Here is a 20,877-nt window from a genome sequence, read left to right on the forward strand (position 1 = left end):
TCCTCTGTCCCGGGTCACAATCCAGCAGGAGACAGAGTGGGATAGCAAGCACCTGTCACTTATAAAGTGACCACTGTGGCGAAGGTCACTAACTTTGGTGGGCTCGACTCTATGGTTATTTTAAAAGGTGCCCCGAAAGAAGCAAAGTAGAGAACTTAGGGTGGAAATCCTAAACTCAGGTCCTTGTCTAAATGTCCAGACGCAGGGTGAGCCACTGTCATACTATAAAACACCTAGGCAGCAACTCACAAAAGCTGTTTTCTCACCACCAAAGCTCATGGTAGATGAAGGCTAGTTAGTCAAGGTTGCCATGTGGATTTTTCTGGTGCCACCTTTAGGCTGGCAAAGGTCTAAAGCTATTTTTGATGATTAAGTTTTGTCCTTCCTGGCAGAGAAAGGAGAGGAGAGGGGACACATTAGTTATTTTATATCCTGCTTTTAGGCAAATAGGGGGAGGACAGAGGACATTTTTTGACAGCTCCTTCTTAATTGCCTCAGTTCAAAGTAATCCCTTTGCCAAAGCAGCATAGTTTGGAGAAATTACTCTTCACATTTAAGGTTGTAAAAGTTGAAAATTAGAGGAAGACTTTACTCTTTCAAAGTTGCTCCTTGGTGATAAATTAATATTAACATATAAATGAGATTTAATATGTGAAATTTTTAGAGTGTAGTAAAAATTCTTTTATTTCACAAAAATAAATGTAGATCACAGAATAAAGGCAAGAGTTAAAGAGTCCAGAGAAAGAGGAGATAAAAATATATGTAAAAATCCATTCTGCAACTAGACCTAGATTGAAGAAGAAAATTAAATTGCTTTCTTTACAGCATAGCAATTAAGAGCATGGATTCTGGAGCCAGACTACCCAGTTTCAGACCCACCAGACATCATGATGTACTTGTGATCGTGGTCAGTGTGAAGTTCCTTAAGTGTGAAATAAGGGAGGATAAAAGTAAAGCCTTCCTTATGGTATTGTGAAGATTAAATGAGTTAATACATTGAAAACACATAGGACAGTAGCCTGGAACTATGGAAATGAAGGTGAAGATGGCATGCTTTTTTATTCTTTTAGAGCTGTAAGAGTCACTACTCTTATGAAGAAAATAAAAAACAGGGAAAGCTAAATGCTCTAAGAGAGGCAAATGGATGGGTAGGTAGATGGAAATAAACCGAGTGAGTATCAGGGGTTTTATTCAGTAAATGAAACTGAGGACTAAAGAGCGTGATTTACTTGTGATCTCTTGGCCAACAAGACCAGGACTGAGAGTGCAGCTCTTTTGACCATCTTCAAGGAGCAAGCCAGGAAAGACCCATCTTTTCCTCTGTGCAGCGTAACCTCGGCTTCTTTACATAGCAGTTATCTGGCCTTTGGGAAGTGACTTAGTCTCTCTGAGCCTTCATTTCTGTCTCTGTGCAACAGAGATAATAATCATACCTAGCTCTTCAAATTGCTACGAATTTCCTGAATGGTGTGGTAAGTACTATGGGAGACAAGAGTATGGAATAGAGAAATTTCAGCCCATGCAGACTTGGGAAGGCGGAGAGGGGAGGTGGGGCCAGGGATGAATCCAGGGGAGGTATCATCTAAACTTCATGTGTACACACATTAAGGACTCAGCTCGATGGAGAGGGGGCATTGCAAGCAGAAGAAAACACACAAGCAAGTATGTAGTAGACATGAGCGTGGAGAAGGGCATGGGGTGTGGAGGAACTGCGAGTTAATAGGTTCTAATAGGGGACCTCAAGAGTTAAAGATTTTCGCTTTAGTTATAGTTGATAGGCTTAAGTGATTAATGTATGTGGAAATTCTTTTTTCCAGGAACTGGAATACATGACCTAGGTGACTCCAGGAAGTTGACAAGTAATTCGACCTTTGTTCCCCAGGGGGTCTGCAAGCAGTTGAGATGGTATTTGAGCCACTGTGTATTCCAGGGAGATAATGGCAAAGATAAAGGATTTTTGATCCGTAGATAAATAAATACTAGGAAAATGGCCACAGAACTGCAACTGTTATCTGACTAATCTTTTTCCAAGCCCCTTACCTACCCTTTTCTTCTCCTTATAAAAAGATCTGCTTGAGATGAGATGTTAAGATGGGTTTTAGGGTACATAACCCTCCATCTTCTCTGATCTCCGGTATCTAAATAAAGCACCTATAAAGGTTAAGTCCTTGTCTCAACTTACTGATTCTGGTGATGACAGGCAGCACAAAAGCTGACGTTTCCAGTTTTATTTTCTGTTGGCTCTGGTGGGCACCTTTGGGACTCTCCATTAAGTCTTAATATTTAGTGGGGAGTCCCACTGGCTTCCTGGACTGGGGAGCCTTGGGGTGCCTAGCAGCTACCAAGTTATTTCACTTGGAGACTCTCCTTTGATTCTTGGCACTCCCCATTGCCTTCATTTTCGATTGAATTGTTGTGCTTTCTGGTTCAAGATTACAGTCCTGGGTTATGGCTTAGAAGCATCATCAAGAACTAAGGTGCTGCCCTGGCTGGTGTGGCTCAGTGAATTGAATGTCAGTCTGCGAACCCAAAGGTCACCAGTTTGATTCCCAGTCAGGGCACATGCCTGGGTTGTGGACCATGTCCCCACTTGGGGGTGTGCAAGAGGCAGCCAATTGATGCATGTCTTGCTCACTAATGTTTCTCTCCGTCTCTGTCTCCCTCCCTTCCCCTCTCTCTAAAAACAAATAAATAAAATCTTTTTTTTAAAAAAAGAACTAAGGTGCCTTCCAGTTTCTGTGCTACTAAAAGCTCTGTCTGGTAGAATGGGGTTGGGGGCGCTGTTCCATTCCAGGAAACAGCCCTTCAGAGAGAATACTGGCTGATTGGTCAACCTCTGCTTATAAACCTGTGACTGAGGAGGCAATTTTTTTTTAATTGCAATACTGCTTAGCTTACATATAATCTGGACTCAGGAGAGCACTGGCCACTGAATGGGTCTTTAAATTACTATACTATACTACACTATATTTAAATCAGAGTTGTTTTGTCAAAGACCAGGGAAATGGGATGACATACCTTATGTACAGGCTTTTATGATTTTACATAATAAAGATACCAATGCTGGACTAAAGGGAAATAAATTGATGGCCCAGGGAAAAGGGAATTTACCTGTGGTAGGTAGCAGGAGCTCAGAAGAGAGGGACCAGGAAGATCAGGATGTCCTGGTTGCTGCAATGATGGTCAGGGGTCCCATGTCCCCTCCAGCCCTGGGGGATCCTTTAACTTACCTGGCTGAGGGAGCCAAAGTTGGTGAGCTTGAACTGGTCTCCCCATCCTGAACCTATCAAGGAACCAAATTCAGTGGAAGGCAAACCCTGACTGGGGCAGGGCAATACCCCCTGTAAAGGCTCCCAGTGGGAGTAGGGCCAGAGGGCCAACCCGCTGGGGATTATTGGGCACATACTCCATTTTCTACAGCAGACCTGTTAAACTGGAAAAGCTCAAATCCTTCTCGTAGGGGTGATCCTACTAAAATGATTGACTTAGTTACATCAATTCTTGCCCCCCACCATCCCAAATGGGCAGACATACAAGACTTACTGAGTAGCTTACTTACAGGGGATGAAATGAAGTTGGTATTGGATAAGGCAAGTGAAGAGGCTCAGAGAATGAACCAAGAAAATCCAGACACAGCTCCCAACCCTGCTAAGGCAATACCTTTAACGGGGACCCTTATGAGTATGTCTTCCTCTCTGAGAGCGTTATAAGAGGTTTATCCTTGAGGGACTGAAGGAAAGAGTCCCTAAGCAGAAAAGTCTGAATTTAGTATAAGTGGTACAACGAAAGCCCACACGAGCCCTCTGGTTTTTTGAAAGAATCTACCAGGGCTATAGAAAAATATACTGATTTGGATCACAAGCCCCTGAAACTATTAGAATAGTGAATATGACCTCTATCTTTCAAAGTGTACCTGACATCAGAAAGAAACTTCAGAAGAAATAGGTATAAATTCTTCCCAATTAGTAGATAGTGCAGTCAAAGTTTATAATAACAGAGAACAGAAAAAAGGTCCAAGTGGCCACTGTTTTCTTGGAATAGGCCTCAGGGCGACTCCATCGGCAGGCAAGAGGTGCCCAACCATTGTCTAAGATGCTTGCCACTGACCAATGCAGGTACTGCAAAGGACAGAGGCTCTGGAAAAATTGAGTGCCCCAAGTGAGGGAAAAGGTATTCAGAGTCTGAGAGCTCGGGAGTTATGCTTGCAAGAGGAAATGGTTCCTTCCAACAGTGAATGATAGGGCTCAGAGGTTTAATCATTACAACAATCTATTAAAGTCATCCCTGGAAACTTGGGTAAAACTAACAGTGGGGGAACAAATTGTAGAATTTTTTGTTGATACCAGATAGACATATTCCATGGTCCATAGAACTCCAACTGAGTACTTGTGGCAGACTGTAACTGTAACTGGGATTTCTGGAAGCCCTGGAAGCCAATTTTTCTTGAAGTCATTAGAATGTACTATGGGAGACAATGCTTTAACTCATAAATGTTTATATATTCCTGAATGTCCAATTCCTCTTCTGGGAAGGGACTTGCTGTCCAAACTTCATGCTCAAATCACTTTCTCTCCAGAAGAACAACAGCTCCACTTATAGGTCCCTCTACAGCATGCCTGGCAGTTCCTTATGAAACCACGGGAAGAAGAAGAAAACCACTCCTGTCCAGAAGAAACTGAGAATCAGCCTATCACAATTTATGTACCCTGCCAAGTTTACCAGAGCAAACAGGAAATCTGTGGCTTCTGCTGGAAGAACGGGAAAGTCCCAAGCAATTCTTCTTGACAATCCTAGCTCCCTCATACCTGTAAGTTAAACCCTGCCTCCCTTCTCCGGGAGCCTATCTCAGCTGTGCTAGTGCAGGACTGTGCTGAAATAATTGGTGAAGTTTATTCCAGCAGGAGTGATTTACAGGACCATCCTCTAGTAGAGACAGACTGGACTCCACATGAAGATGGAAGCAGTTATGTGGGCAAAGGGGGAAAAGGCTGGATAGGCAGTTGTGACTTCCGAAGCAATAGCAGAGGCCAAGCATCTTACTGCCAGGTGCCTCTGCTCAGAAAGCCAAACTGATTGCAATGAAAAGGCACTGGAATTGTCGTATAACAAGAAAGTTAATGTGGATACTGACTGGAGGTATGCTCTCCTAACTTTGGATGCACATGGCTCAGTCTGGAAGAAAAGGGGCTACTAACCTGCAATAAAAAAGAACATTAAGTACACAACAGAAATTTTAAAATTATTAGAAGCGGTTCAGGTACCTTTCCAGGTGGCAGTCATGCACCGCCCAGGCATCATAGAGAGGACACTGAAGTGGCTAGAGGAAACAATCTGATCAAAGACGCTGCTAGAGGAACATTTATAATGCCTTTGGTGCCTGTTCTAGACTTGCCACAGTTCGACACTGAAGATTTGACGGTATATTTAGAGGAAAAGTGGGGTTTTGATGAAGAAAACACCAGTAGTAAATGTAGAAAAATCAGAAAGGAGTTACACTGCTTTCTGAATATTTAGTCGAACCAGTCATGAAACATTTGCATGAGGCCACTCATTATTGAAGGGATTTATTAGCTCCCTATATGAACCCAAGGCTCACAGATCCTGGAATCCCTAAAGCCATATGAAAAATAATAGCTAGATGTGTTGTCTGCCAGAACAACCTGAAGACAGATCCCCAACAGAAGAAAGAAGGTAACAATACCAAGGACAGTGGCCATTTGAGGACTGGCAAATAGACTTTACCCAGAAGCTGAGTGTCCAAGGATAGAAATATTTGTTAGTCTTTATTGATACCTCTTCAGGATGGGCAGAAGCCTCTTTTACCAGAACTGAGAAATTCTCAGAAGTAGTGAAAGCCCTGCAGAAGGAAATAATTCCTTGCTTTGGTCTACCTGGCAGCATCCAGAGCTAAAGTGTACCTGCTTTTGTTTCAGAAATTACACAGAATATTAGTACCTTTTTAGGATTCAGGTGGAGACTCCACATGGCATGGAGACCTGAGACTCCTGGGAAAGTAGGGAAGGTGAATAACACTTTGAACAAAAATGTAGCCAAACTGTGTCAAGAAACTCATCTCCATTGGGATCAAGTTTTACCTATTGCGATGCTCAGAGTAAGGGTAGGTCCTCACGGTAGGATTCAATTGAGTCCTTATGAAATTGTGACAGTGACCATTTAAGGCTACTGGAGTGGGAGATATGTATGTAGATCAAGAAGTGAAGGTAAAGACCTATGTACAACAGCTAAGTCAGACCTTAGCTATGATTAATGACCTTGCTTCTACTAGAGATCTCTCCCCCATGGGCTTGCTACATTCCTTCAAGCACAAAGGTAAGTTGCTGCTCAGGACTTGGAAGCCAGAATGCCCAGAAATCCATTTTTAAAAAAGTGGACTGGACCTTGAGATGTACTCCTAGCCATCCCAACAGTAGTAAAATTAGCAGGAATAAAACCTTGGATTCGTCACACCAGAGTAAAGAAAACACTGGAAGAACAATGGACTGTCAAACCTCAAGAAGACCTGAAAGTCATCTTTGGAAAACAATGACTTGTATTCTTTTCCCATCTTATGGAGAACTTATTCCTTTCAAGTGAGATGAAAATATTTGGGTATACTTAGTAAAAATGATCTAATATCCCTGACTTTGATCTTGTAGGAGGAACCTATGTTGAACAAAATTTCACTTCACGTCTTGTAGGCATTTGTACTCCCTTGGAAAGCTCCCAAATTATCAATAGAATTGGGGACCTGTGCTAACTCTAAAAGACAAGGAAAATTTTTTTTTAAATCACTAGTATAGCCCCAGCTGGAGAGTGTGCAACCTGTGTCAACTGTACTAAAAACTGATTTATGCTTTCAGCAGATGTGGAGATGAATTGCAACACAACTTATGCCTTCAGTCATGTGAACTGCCTGCAGGGTCATTTCTAATATGTGGAAGGACTGTTTATTCCTACCTGCTCAACAGCAAAATGATTACTTCCATATGAAACTAATCTCATAGAAATAAGACAATTTAAACTAGCTGTGGAGAATGATGAAGGAACTCAAGAGTTAAAGATTTTAACTTTAGTTACAGTTGACAGGCTTAAGAGATCAATGCATGTGGAAAGCTGTTGTTCCAGAAACTGGGATACGTGACCAATGTGACTCACTCTAGGAGGTCAACACAAATAAAGAACTGTTGATTAGTAAATATAGAAATACTAGCAAAAGCACTGGAATGCAACTCTTATCTGATTATCCTTTTGCCAAATGCCCTTATCTACCATTTTCTTCTCCTTATAAAAAGGTCAGCTTGAGATAAGATGTTAAGATGGTTTTTAGGGTATATAACCTACTGTCTTCTCAGATCACCAGCATCTGAATAAAGCACCCACAAAGAGTCAACCCTTGTCTCTACTTATTGGTTCTGGTAGTGACAGGCAGCACAAAACACTCACTTTTCCAGTTTCAGCTCAACAGAGCTGGACTGCGGAGTCTACAAAGGGCTGACAAAGGAAAGGAGCAACCCCAAGCATGATGGCTTGGAGGCTACACAGTGCAGGGACCACTATTTTTTTAATGGACAATAGGAAGAGATTGAACATTTTGAAGAGATTAGTAAAACAGTCAGATTTTCATTTTAGTTCCCTCTGACTGCTCTCCAGAGACCATTGTTAGAAAAGACTGGAAGGAAGAAGACCATTTAGGAAGGTTGTGCAGCAATCTGGAAGGGATAATGTGACATAATGACTGGACCAGCAACTTGACTAATGGAGTGATGTGGGTGGAGGTAGAAAGTGGGAGGAAGAGGGGCAACATGTAAAGAGGTTGGGTGGGGAAGGCATGAAAAGTAAGTACACTCCATGCAGAAGAACCAGCTGAGCTAGGGAAGGAGACATGATTTAGCCTAAATTCAGGGTTAGAGGACTAGAGACTAGACTAGATAAGATTAGTTTCATTGCTACTTGTGCTTGAGATACTTCCCTATTAAGATCTGATAAAACTACTTTTTTTTCCCATCTTGCAAGATGGCGGGTGAAAAAACTGAGAAGCCGGATACTAAGGAGAAGAAACCCCAAGCCAAGAAGGCTGATGCTGGTGGCCAGGTTAAGAAGGGGAACCTCAAGGCTAAGACTCCTAAGAAGGGGAAGCCCCGCTGCAGCCAAAACCCTGTCTTTGTCAGAGGGATTGGCAGGTATTTCCGGTCAGCCATGTATTCCTGAAAAGCCATGTACAAGAGGAAATACTCTGCAGCTAAATCCAGGATTGAAAAGAAAAAGAAGGAGAAAGTTATGGCTACTGTCACTAAACCAGTTGGTGGTGACAAGGATGGTGGTACTCAAGTGGTTAAACTTCACAAAATGCCTAGATACTATCCCACTGAAGACCTGCCTAGAAAGCTGCTGAGCCATGGCAAGAAACCCTTCAGTCAGCACAGGAGAAATGTTCATAGCAGCACAATTTACAATAGCTAGGTGCTAGAAGCAACCTAGGTGCCCATCAGTAAATGAATGGATCAAAAAACTATGGTACATTTATACAATGGAATTCTATGCAGCAGAAAGAAAGAAGGAGCTCCTACCCTTTGCAACAGCTTGGATGGAGCTGGAAAGCATTATGCTAAGCAAAACAAGCCAGGAAGTGAAAGACAAATACCACATGATCTCACCTTTAACAGGAACCTAAATAACAAAACAAAGAAACAAGCAAAATATAACCAAAGACACTTAAATAGAGGACAGGCTGATAGTGACCAGAGGGGAGAGAAGAGAGAATTTCAGGGGAGAATGGTTTCAGGGGAGAAGGGTTTATAGGAACAAATTTAAAGAACGCATGGACAAAAACCAGGGGGGGTGGTAATGGGAGGGAAGTGGGGAGGGCTGGGTGGGTGGGCTGGATTGGGAATAAAAGGGAGAAAACTGAATAAATAAATAAAAATAAAAAAAATAAAAAAAATAAAAAAAATCTGACAAAACTAAACAAACTTCCTCCTTTTGCCTAAATCCACTGACAAGGCAAGACGTCTACACTTCTATTTCCTGTTCTTTGTCTTATGATTGACTTTTACCTGCAATTGAAACTCTAGCACACTTAACGCTACTTCAAAACCCACTTCCTGTTTTAATGACTAGTGTACTTGCTGCAGCACTTGGCAAATAACCACACTGCAAACCACCAATTTGCATATTTTTCTGCTCTTGCTTATAAAAGCTGACACGCAGCTGAAGATCTTCATAGTTGGGTGAGCTGCCTACTGCAATAGTCTCAATAGTATTAGTCTCCTAACTTGTCTCTCTTTTTCTTTTTGTCTTTGACAATTTGGTGCCAAGACTCAGGATCATAACTTGCTTTTAGATTCTAATCTGCTTCAGCCAGGTAATAAGGTCACTTGGAGTTTTTTGTGTTCCCTTCTTGACTGATACCTCAGGGATCTAAAGGTAAGCTTTTATTCTGGTCCTATGTTCAGCCTCTTGTCTGTTGGTAGCATGGTAAGAATTTGACTTTGACATTTTTGGAATACTTAGTTGATTTCTAGTACTGGATTTTCTTTTTGTTTGGCTTTCTCTTATAGTGTGATCTTTTGGTAATCTCTATAAATGAATGGTTTACAGGTATCTTAGCTTTGTTGGGTAAAAGATAATAGAAAATCAAGATTGTTACTTTTTACTCTTTGCTGATAGAAAATCATATTTGTTACTTCTTACTTTCTATTTATTTACTTTTCTATATTTTGAACTCAAATCAATCAATAATTTGTATCCATTAGGAAGAAAATAATTCTTTTTACATGAAAAGTGAAGGTTGTATTTCTGAATTTATGCCTGACCTATGGGCTGAAATTTTAGAATTGAAGCTATAAGTTCTTTATGCCTGTATGTATATTTATTTGTCTTGGGTATGTAATATCCTATTTTCAGAAGGCATTACTAAATTACATTATAAAACTTTTTGGTTTAATAAAAACTGATATCTTCTGAGTTATCATCATTAGGTATAATACAAGCATATATTTTTATTCTTTTAGGGCACATTATTTCTCAATTTTTAATGGTTTGATGATTTAATAAGCTAGCATTCAGTTACTATATTTTAAGGTTATAAAAGTGTAAATTTGTACTTTGTCAAATTATATCATTGAATTTATTGCATTGTAAAATTGAATTTATTGGATTTACATTGGTTAGTAAAATTATATAGGCTTTAGTGGTACAACTCTGTAATACATCATGTATATTGCTGTATATTGCATTGTGTGTTCACCACCCCAGGTCATGTCTCTTTCCATCACCATTTGTATCTTCCCTTTATCCTTCCATATCTCTCAACCCCACTTCCCTCTGGTAATGACCACAGTGTTATCTGTCCATGAGATGGTGTTTTGTTTGTTTGCCTTTATTTTTTGCTTAATCCCTCTCCCTTTTTCACCCAGCCCTTCTATCTTCTTCTCTCTGACAGCTGTTGGTTTGTTCCCTGTATGTACAAGTCTGGTTCTATTTTGTTTGTTCATTTTGTTCATTAGATTTCAGATATAAGTGAAATCCTATTTGTCTTTCTCTGACTAGCTTCTTTCACTTGGAGTAATACACTCCAGGTCCATTGATGCAGTTGCAAAAGAAAAGATTTCCTTCTTTTTTTATAGCTGAGATGTACTCCATCTTACAAATGTATAAACAGTTTTTAAAGAGCACTGTTCTAATTGACTTAGAGCTAAATAAGGCTTTATCTGAATGCAATATTACTAAAATTTCCAGATATCAAAAAATTAAACTAATACTTTTAATGGGCTAATGCTATTCTTACAGGCAGTAACTTTAAGGTTCTAAGAATTTAAGTTTACATAATTGAGTAAATTTTGGCAAATGAGACTAATTTAATATTATTGGCTTAACAAAAACAGTGATATATTCTGAGTTATCATCATTAGGTATAATACAAACATATTTTTAGGATATGTTCTTTCTCAGCTTATAATGGCTTGATGATATAATAAGCTAGCATTTCAGTTACTATATATTTAAGGTTATAAAATGGAAATTTGTATTTTGTCAAATATCATTTTTCTGACAAATTTTATTTAAAAAGTAATTATGTTTATAGTATGTCAACTGGAAGATAGTTTCCAAAATCCTTTGATAACTTAAAAGCTTGGACTGATGCTAAATTGAGTTAATTAGTCAGATACCTAGAACTTATATCTAAGTAAGAAAAATACCAAAGCATTGATTAGTATATATCATTTCATTTTTTTCATACTTTTATTTCCTACTTTTATGTAATACAGAGAGGTTATATATTTGGTTCTCTTAAGGGACAAGTTTATTTCTGTCACATTAAGAAGTTATACTATAAGAGATATTGATAGCTATAGAAAATTATGAGACAGATATTTATAAGCTCTGCTAGTCTGCTAGAAAATACTGATGTATGAGGTAGTTTATAATTTTCTACTGACAGAGACTTCCTCCTTGACCAAACTTTAGTCAAGCTCTTAGAGCCCTGTTGTAGAACAGACCTTGACCTTAGGCTACCGAACCCAATTTTAGCAAAGAATCCGAAGAGCCCCTTTCCACTACTTCTACCAATATTGGATCAACTTCCTAGTCCCTTGCCTTGAATATCTAAGACCTTGGTCTGTTAAAATCCTGTTAAGCCATTTTAGCAAGAATCCCTACACCCTTGATATAGAATCAAGCTCTTAGTAATTTTCCACCCACTGACCCCTTAGTCTGTTCCTTGGCTGTGCACGTCTAGCTGTCTTAGCCATATTGGAAACTGAGCTCAGTTCCTTACTAAAGTCTCCTTTCCTTTCTGGAGTAGCTCAAGTCAGATCTGACTGGCTACTTTAACATCATGCCACCTTCTGGTGTTCTCTGTGCAGCTGAAGTTACTGTAGTTATAAAACTATAATTGATATATGTGAATTAGACTCTAATAGGAGCAACAGTAGTGCAGAGAGAAAACTTTGCATGCCAGATATACAGGATGTATTTTGTTAAGGAAAATGAGAGCAGTTTTGTTCTGAAGTAAAATGACTATATGCTCCAGATGAGAAAGAGAAAAATATATAAAAATCCTTGCTATGGATAGAGAAAGTTGTAGATGGTTTATGGAAAGGAAATTTTATTTCTTATAGCCAAAACTGGCTTATGTTTAATGAGTTCATTTAGAAAATTTTAAATAAGAGCTTTAGTTTCAAAACTAGAATTTTGTTTTCTTCCTATTAAAATGATTTTTTTTTAATTATTGGTTTCCTAATAAGAGCTAGTAAAAGATTTTTCTTCACCTTTTGATTAATCTACCTAGAATACAACTATTCAAGGTTTTATCAGAATACTTTTCTACATTTTGTGTTGAATTTGTCATATTCTTGATAATTTAAGAAAACAGTTTTTTTTCCTTAAAAGAGCCAAAATTATTTACAATAGCATTACCACCTGTGTCTACTTTTAAAAATATGTATTATTATACTGTTTAAATAGATACCAAATACTGTTTCTCAGTAATCTATGATCCTACTGAGTCAAGCATTGAAGCTTCTTGACAACTTTCTATATTTTACTTTCCAAAAAACCTCCTTGTATTGTCAAGGAAAACAATGTAAATCTAGAATTGAGTACGGAAAGACGCTATAAGCGAGAGTTTCGCAACAGGGAGATGCTCAAAGCCTAAGACAGACAAGTTTCAGGTAAGGGATGGGCACGCAAAGCTTTAGATGCTGAGGCCTGGGATAGGTCCCCAAAGAAAGTGGAAAAGAGGTGCAGTGCTGAAGGTGGTGAATGGGAGGAGACCTTAAACTTGAACTGTATCAAGTATTGTCCTAAGAGATAAGTTGAGGCAGCAAAGCTGGTGCGCCCTGAAGGGATGGGGCTGAGATTCTGGGGCTGACATGTGGCAAACAGGCTCAAGCGCAGGAAGTGAGGGCCTGTGGTCCTCAGCAAAGCCGCCTATGGTAGTGCTCAGCACAAAGTTTAACCAGCTTTGCAAGTCCCTTTTCTTTTCTTGTCTAAGATAGGCTCAGAGAGACTGCCCTTGAACAACACAGGGATAAGAAATATTTCGAACAAGGGGTGACTGAGAGAAACAGTTCCCAGGGTCAGCATTTCTCTGTGGCGCCCCCTAGAGGACTGGCCGAACACTTTATTTTGTGTACTGGCAAAGGCCAGTTGTTTTAGTGCCTGTTAGGTCAGGCATCTTAAAAGCAGGATCCCTAAAATAAAAAAAAAAAAAAGAAAAAGAAAAAGAAATGTTAATACAAAGGAAGTAATAAAAAGCCAGAAGTTGAACCCTGAGGATATCTAGTCCAGTGAATTTCAAGGAAGGTGGGCGAAACCATTTAATTATGAAGTATAGTTTTCTGCATCATTTTATGCTCTTAATTATGTCCAGCATCTAAGTTACTTCTCTGATGAGGGTATACGTGACCTGAGCATTTCACCAGACTTCCCAGACCCAGACAGCAGCATATCAAGGGAGAAACTGGCCCACGCATGGTTTACTGCAGGGATGAGTCCTTCTAGACTTATAATGGGTTGTCAGGCTTCAGCCTGTACTGTTTCCTCAAATCTTGGGGAAAAGGCAATTCTAGAGCAATCCAAAGTCTCAATAAGGCTCTGGGCAATCAGGTTTTCGATCTCAGAGTTCAAGTCAAGAGGAAGGGAGAAGAGGTAGACAGGTTATTTGGGAAGCCTATAGCCAGATATTGAGGGAAACTGAAAGAATGGAAAGATTTGGTAAGAGTCAACAATATGTGCTATGTTAACAGAACTAGAGCCAATTTATAAATAGGTATCAAAACTAGTTTATCCACAGTGGACAGGAAGCCAATCAAGTATCTTCCAGAGAAGACAGAATTTGCATATCAATCAAAGGCCTGCAGTTTACAGAGAGGTGCAAAATTGCTCAGGGACAGGGAATAGGATCAGAATCTGATCATCCAGAAAAGTTTCCCATTGGAACACAAAATTTCTCTCTACAGGTCTTTCTGACCCTTTTGGTTAAAGCCAATCTCCAAGAAAACTACTCTGGGTCACAAAATAAGGCTGGTCTCATTACATGTGGCCTGGCCATTTGCATAGATGCACCAGGAATGACAATTTACCACATAGGGCTCAGATGTGCTTTGCTGGAAGTTTTCATAAAGAACCTCAGATTGGACTTTTCCAAGCCTCGTGAGGATAGGAAGCCAAGCCAAGAATTCACCATGACTTGTCACCTGCAGTACCCAGTGAGTGGGTGGCAATTCCTCTCTTCCTGAGGTCCCCAAAACAGCCTAAGATTCCTGAGCTTGCCAGGAAGTGACCCTCCCTCCCTCACCTGTGAGGCTGGGAACCCTGAGAGGCCAGTTACCAGGCCAGTCTGCCCAAGAGAGGCTTTGTAAGCGTTGGCCCACAAAGTCAAACTTAGTTCCCAGAAGCATCTAGTCATGTGTGATGAAATGAGCATCATTCTCAAATGTGACATTATGGGCAAAGCCTTGGTCGCATAACCAATGTTTCCAATTATGTCCTATTAACAAGGTGGACAGACTCTTGTTGCATCTATGCAAATGACTATACTGCCACGAAAATAAGAAGCCTCAGTGAGAGTTTCAGAATTGTGGAAATGTGAGTCAGGGTAGACCAGGAAAATGTTTCACTTCTGTTTACAAGGGCACAGGCTACTGAACTGTTATGAGAGATAACTAGCTTAATAGAAAGCAGTTCCTTGTACCCAGAAAATAGAACATTCATGCATCAGCACTCATCCAAACACAGCCTATACCCATCTGTCACCTATGCATTCAGTCCTATGCTATCAAACCTGTCCCACTCTATCTTGGATTAGCAGTCTCATAAATCCACCCCCTTCTCCACTAAAGTTCTGGAAATCCTGACTTAGTCCACCAATAACTAGAGTTATTTAAGCAATGCCAGCAGGAGCCTGGGTCTCTATGACGGGTGTTTTTGCTTGAAGACAAAGCACTCGGTTGGTAGCACATCTGAGAGGGCTCTTCATGACGCATCCGAGTAAACACGAAAGTATCTGTAGGTGACAAAAGACTGAAAATGGTCATGGTTAATGAACTTTTGATAATTTTCAAAAGTGAGAAGTTTGGTGACAGGTTGCTATAAAGAGAAAGGCAACAGATAAGGAAGTTTGAACATGTGACACTTCAAGTCAGTCCAGAAAGTTTTAAACAAAATGTACATAAACATGGTGATTCATCTTACTTTCAAAGAATGGTAGGTATTATATCCAATTTATAAAAATTAAAAAATGTAATTAATATTTAATTAAAAATTAAAAAATTAAATAAAATTGGAGGTAATTATTCTTTAATGAGAAAAATGTCAGATGTAATAATACTGAAACATAATATGCCATATATCAAGCATATAATTTGAATAAAGCAATGGTATATCTAGATTATAAAACAAAGAGGTCAGTAAGGCTGGATAAATTTAAGAAAAACATACCCAATTAGAACAAATGCGTATTTTTTGTGGGGTTGATAACTCAGAAGACATAGCTGTATTTATGAAACCAGAAACATCAAGCTGGTCTCATTTGCCAAGAATTTAACTATGCCATGTGAGCTGGAATTTTTCAAACATTTTGGTAACTGTATGGAAAAATACTTCTTTTCCATTGTGCATATATAAAAAAATTAATTTTCTTCATTTCTGAGAAGTTCAGGAATTTTTAAAATTATAGCCCCATATTCATCTGTTAGCCAATAAAAAAGGACCTTTTCAAAGGGATTTTATAGTATAATGTAGTAATATAATTTGTAGGTAGGAAAGTATTTCACATGCATTATACACACACACACACATATGCACACACGTATACACATAGAATGACACAGATAGAGAACTTACAGCTTTAATTTTAAAATTGTGGCCATGGTTCAGGCATAAACCCCAAAATGCTAAAACTCAGAGGCTCATATGAAATAGGTGACTCTCATCCTTGCCTCACTTTGACATTTTTACCAAGATTTTATTCCTCGTAAATTGAAGTAACTTGCTCAGTGTGAGGCTGCAACATCTTTACCAGTATTTGTGGAGGGGACCTTTAAGATGTCCTTTGCCACCATGTGCAGTCCTGTGGAGACTGTGGGCTAAACATCGGGAGGGGGACAGAGGAGAGGCCACGCAGCCATCTGGTGTCTCCAAAGTCCCTGTGAGTGGCAACATTACCCAGCCTGTTTTCTAGTAGCTTTTTACAACTGTTGCTCTTGGTGTCTCTGAGCTCCCCCTCAGCCCTCAGAGTGTTAGAGGGGCTTAAATCTCAAGGGACTGCAAGGAGGTTGAGGGGCTGGGGTGAGAAAGGAAAGATCTGGCCAAGGTAGACAGAGGAGGGGTGGAATTAGAATTGGTGAAGGGGGAGATCAAAGGATTCAAGGAGCTTAAGGGTACAAAGAAGGCAAAAAAGGAGAATTTGGGAGGGTGAGAGATGAAAAGAGACTGGCCTTAGGCACTGTCTGGGTAGGAAGGTGGTGTTTGAGAGAAACAATAGTCTCGGAGACAGTGTATTTTTCAGATGAGATCTCGGAATCAGGGGATTCGGAACGGCACTCAGAATGAGCCACTAGGGATTAAGTTTCAGGAAAGAAAAGAAGGAGAGGCTAAGTTCCCCAAAGAGGCCAGTGAGACTTTAAGTGGCCACTAGTAAAATTTTGCCATTTTGAAGACACTAGGTGAAAAGAGTGATGTAGGACACAGCCCAGAAGGAAGAGATCTGAGGGACAGTGATCACACTGACAGTGTCCCGTGATAGCACCTGTTGGCACTAAGACCTCCGGACTGGAGCCCAGGTGTAACTTCCAGGGGGAGAGTCAGGGGCTTCAACCACACTCAACGCTGGCAGAACGAGGAGACAGGGCGGCAGAGAAAAAGACAAAACTAGAGGGAAAAGAAAGCCAAGTCTTTACCATGCTACCACAGACAAACATTTGGAACGCTGCGTGAAGAGTTATCACTTACCAGCGTGGATCCTGATTTCCCAGCCGAGAAAGGATACAATCTGATAAAACAGCCTTAATGTTTGGGTGAAAGAAAGCAGGGTCCGAGGGACAGTCATCTCTCCATCAGAGTCATGGCACCATTACTGTTAAAGAAAAAGAAATTGCAATCTGGACGTTAGTATAAAAGACTTCCTTAAGAGAATACTGCCATAGGAGCAGGGGAGTATTGTAATAGAAAGATGACCAGAGGCTAACTCGGAAACGTCCTGGGGAAAAAACTGGTTGGGCAAGTCTTTTAAATACAGAGATGGCGGTAGAATGTGGGTGGGGGGTGGTGGTAAAGTGGGTGGTGGGAGGGGGTTTTTGACACTGAACAAGCCTCATCAACAAAATGTCAAGACAGGAAATGTTGATTGTGGTTAGGTACAAGGGCTGGGTCCGTAGCAAAGATGAAGCAAACAAGTTAGAAGGCAGGAAGTTCTCAAAGAACTGAGGGCCTTGTGGTCTTAATGATGTCAAGTTCAAAGTTTCCTTAGACTTGTCACACCAAAAACTGCCTTTGTGATTTCCCGGAGGGTCTCTGGAAAATCACCAAGATGTGTTCTTTCATTTTGTACAAAGAGAAATGTTAGAAAAAGTGTTAATATGTGACTGAGGATGTGTTGCATTAAAAATACTATCAAATCAAAAGAAATGCTTAGACTGTCCTAGGTTAAATGTGTATGGGTAAAATGTTATTGACATAAATATTTAAACATTTGTATTCTGTATGAGAAAGTTCTGGAAACTGCCAATGCTTTTGTTGACCATGATTTGTTTCTATTTAGCCGGGTCCTGGTATTGCTTTGCCTGTAAGACAAAAGCTGTATAGTGTTATTAGTCATAATTTCAGTTACTTTTCAGACCATTCACTTGGTTCTAACTTTTTAAATTTGAATCTAGTATATTGCAGGCCAGCAGTTTTCTGTGGGGAACTGGCAACACTTATCTGTGGAGTTTTATTAATTTATTGATGTTCAAAACCAATTCCAGATGTACTGAATCGATTTACTTGATAATTTTTCTTCCATAGGCACAGTGCAAAGTGTTATTATTCTCATAGTTAAAAAGTCTTTGGTGGGATATGTTCTTTGAGATGGATGAGCAAAGAAGAAGGAGGCTGTGAAGATGGGAAGGATGATGAGAGAGTGTTTTCTGGGGAAAAAAACCTACCACCTATTGTTCCCTGGGACACCTGGCCGCCCCTGTTGATTGGTAATCTTGATGTATTCTTGTTACTTTCTAACAACGTGCTGGTATACATGGCATCTGGCGTCTCAGGATTTTTATATATTATATCTGGCAATGTTTTCTCTGTGAAGATTATGCTCTTGTACTTTCATACATTAGATGTAATATCCACCTTTTTTTGAAAACAGACTTCAATCTTTGTGTTTACAGATGTTTTGTACAGAATTGTATTGGACTGACTCTGTTTTGCATGCCATGGCAACAAACAGATATGCTTGTTAATTGCGTCATTCTGGTAACAAACTCTCTTTAGGTTATTCCCTTTGGAAAAATATCAGTAAGTAAATGACAGTAATTTTTAGTCCTTTGACAGCTGTGGGCAGTTTTGTTTGTGTGCTTTGTTTTACTCCTGATGCTTCCACGAAGGTGCTTGCACTCAGTTATAGGGCAGAGCACTCCAGCTCATCAGAGAAAGACTATATCTTAGAGCCCGGTGGAAAAGGACTATGCCAGCTACCCCTGGGCACCGGCTTCTGATGACATTGCTTACACAACTGTAACATCAGACCAGTGGGCCAAGTGTGGAGTTCCAAACCTCTACTGGAAAGCGGATGCCTTCATGAGACTACTGGCCCAAGCTCAAGTGGAAGAAGAGTAATTAATTACATAGGACTGAATGAACTGATGAACTAAATGAATATGAACTTTGTTTGGATGAGTGCTGATGCATGAATGTTCTATTTTCTGGGTACAAGGAACTGCTTTCTATTAAGCTAATTACCTCTCATAATAATTCAGTAGCCTGTGCCCTTGTAAACAGAGGTGAAACATTTTCCTGGTCTACCCTGACTCACATTTCCACAATTCTGAAACTCTCACTGAGGCTTCTTATTGTCATGTCAGTATAGTCATTTGCATAGATGCAACAAGAGTCTGTCCACCTTGTTAATAGGACATAATTGGAAACATTGATTATGCGACCAAGGCTTTGCCCATAATGTCACATTTGAGAATGATGCTCATTTCATCACATATGACCAGATGCTTCTGGGAACTAAGTTTGACTTGGTGGGCCAATGCTTACAAAGTCTCTCTTGGGCAGACTGGCCTGGTAACTGGCATCACAGGGTTCCCAGCCTCACAGGTGAGGGAGGGAGGGGCACTTCCTGGCAAGCTCAGGAATCTTAGGCTGTTTTGGGGACCTCAGGAAGAGAGGAATTGCCACCCACTCACTGGGTACTGCAGGGGACAAGTCATGGGGAATTCTTGGCTTGGCTTCCTATCCTCACGAGGCTTGGAAAAGTCCAATCTGAGGTTCTTTATGAAAACTTCCAGCAAAGCACATCTGAGACCTATGTGGTAAATTGTCATTCCTGGTGCATCTATGCAAATGGCCAGGCCACATGTAATGAGACCAGCCTTATTGTGTGACCCAGAGTAAGCTTTCTTGGAGATTGGCTTTGACCAAAAGGGTCAGAAAGACCCGTAGAGAGAAATTTCGTGGTCCAATGGGAAACTTTTCTGGATGATCAGATTCTGATCCTATTACCTGTCTCTGAGCAATTTTGCACCTCTCTGTAAACTGCAGGCCTTTGATTGATATGCAAATTCTGTCTTCTCTGGTAGATACTTGATTGGCTTCCTGTCCACTGTGGATAAACTAGTTTTGATACCTATTTATAAATTGGCTCTAGTTCTGTTAACATAGTGCATATTGTTAACTCTTACCAAATCTTTCCATTCTTCCAGTTTCCTTCAATATCTGACTACAGACTTCCAAAATAACCTGTCTACCTCTTCTCCCTTTCTCTTGACTTGAAGTTTTTGAGATCCAAAGCCTGAAAGAACTGTAGAGTGCAATTTTGTGGAGAGCTGTTAGAGAGAAATTTTGTGTTCCAGTGGGAAACTCGAACACACTCTTCTGAGTGATCAGATTCTGATTCTATTCAATGTCTGTGAGCTATTTTGCACCTGTTTGTACATTGCAGTTGACTGAGCCATATGCAAACTTCGCCTTATCTGGTAAGCAAGCTTTCTCAGTCAGTGTGAAAACATGTTTTTTGGTATTGAACTAGATTCTCTCACCTTGCACATATGGTCAACCCTTACCAGAATTTCAGTCCTTCCAGATTCTTTCATTATCTGGCTACAACCTAACCTGAGCCTCCAAACTGAGCTTCTGGTTTTCTTTCTTCTTTGTGACGTGGAGTCACTGAAAACTAAAACTTCCAGATCCTCATTGAAACCCTGAGATTGCCTTGTAGCTGCTCCTTGCTCCCCCAGGATCTGAAGAGCCATTGTAAGTTCAAGCCTGAGGGCTTATTGTAAGCCTCGAAGAAGGACTCACCATTTTAGTGGACCATTTGTGGTACAGACCTCTCCTTGGATACGCTACTGTTTAAACTGCTACAAGAAGTCTGGTGAAATTCTTAGGTCACTCATGCCCTGACTGGAGAAGTAACCAATGCTTTGGACAACACCATCAATGCAGCTGACATCGTACCTTCAAAACATTCAATGAACGGTGAGAGCATGAATGTACAAACAGGCAATGGCAAGACCATGCATAAAAATAAAACTCTGACACACATCCTCTGTAGCCACCAGTCTTACTATCCAACAACAGCCTCTTCAACATCAGCCCCAGATCACGACCTGGTCAATAATTGCCAGCTTCCCTAACTTTTTGCCCCTACTTCTAACTTAGGACCAA

The 20,877-nt window shown here is 40.2% G+C and overlaps 2 long non-coding RNA genes across 2 annotated transcripts; one reads left to right on the plus strand and one right to left on the minus strand.

Moving 5' to 3' along the window:
* The first annotated feature begins 7,982 nt into the window (after positions 1-7,982).
* Positions 7,983-20,459, plus strand: LOC118501793. The gene is made up of 3 exons (XR_004904448.1): positions 7,983-8,430; positions 18,538-18,546; positions 20,448-20,459. It is a non-coding gene; the product is annotated as an uncharacterized LOC118501793 (long non-coding RNA).
* Positions 11,856-17,221, minus strand: LOC118501791. The gene is made up of 2 exons (XR_004904445.1): positions 16,954-17,221; positions 11,856-13,193 (listed from the first exon to the last, which is right to left on the minus strand). It is a non-coding gene; the product is annotated as an uncharacterized LOC118501791 (long non-coding RNA).
* Positions 20,460-20,877: the final 418 nt, after the last annotated feature.

Source organism: Phyllostomus discolor, chromosome 7 (assembly GCF_004126475.2).
Source record: "Phyllostomus discolor isolate MPI-MPIP mPhyDis1 chromosome 7, mPhyDis1.pri.v3, whole genome shotgun sequence".
NCBI classification, from domain to species: Eukaryota; Metazoa; Chordata; class Mammalia; order Chiroptera; family Phyllostomidae; genus Phyllostomus; species Phyllostomus discolor.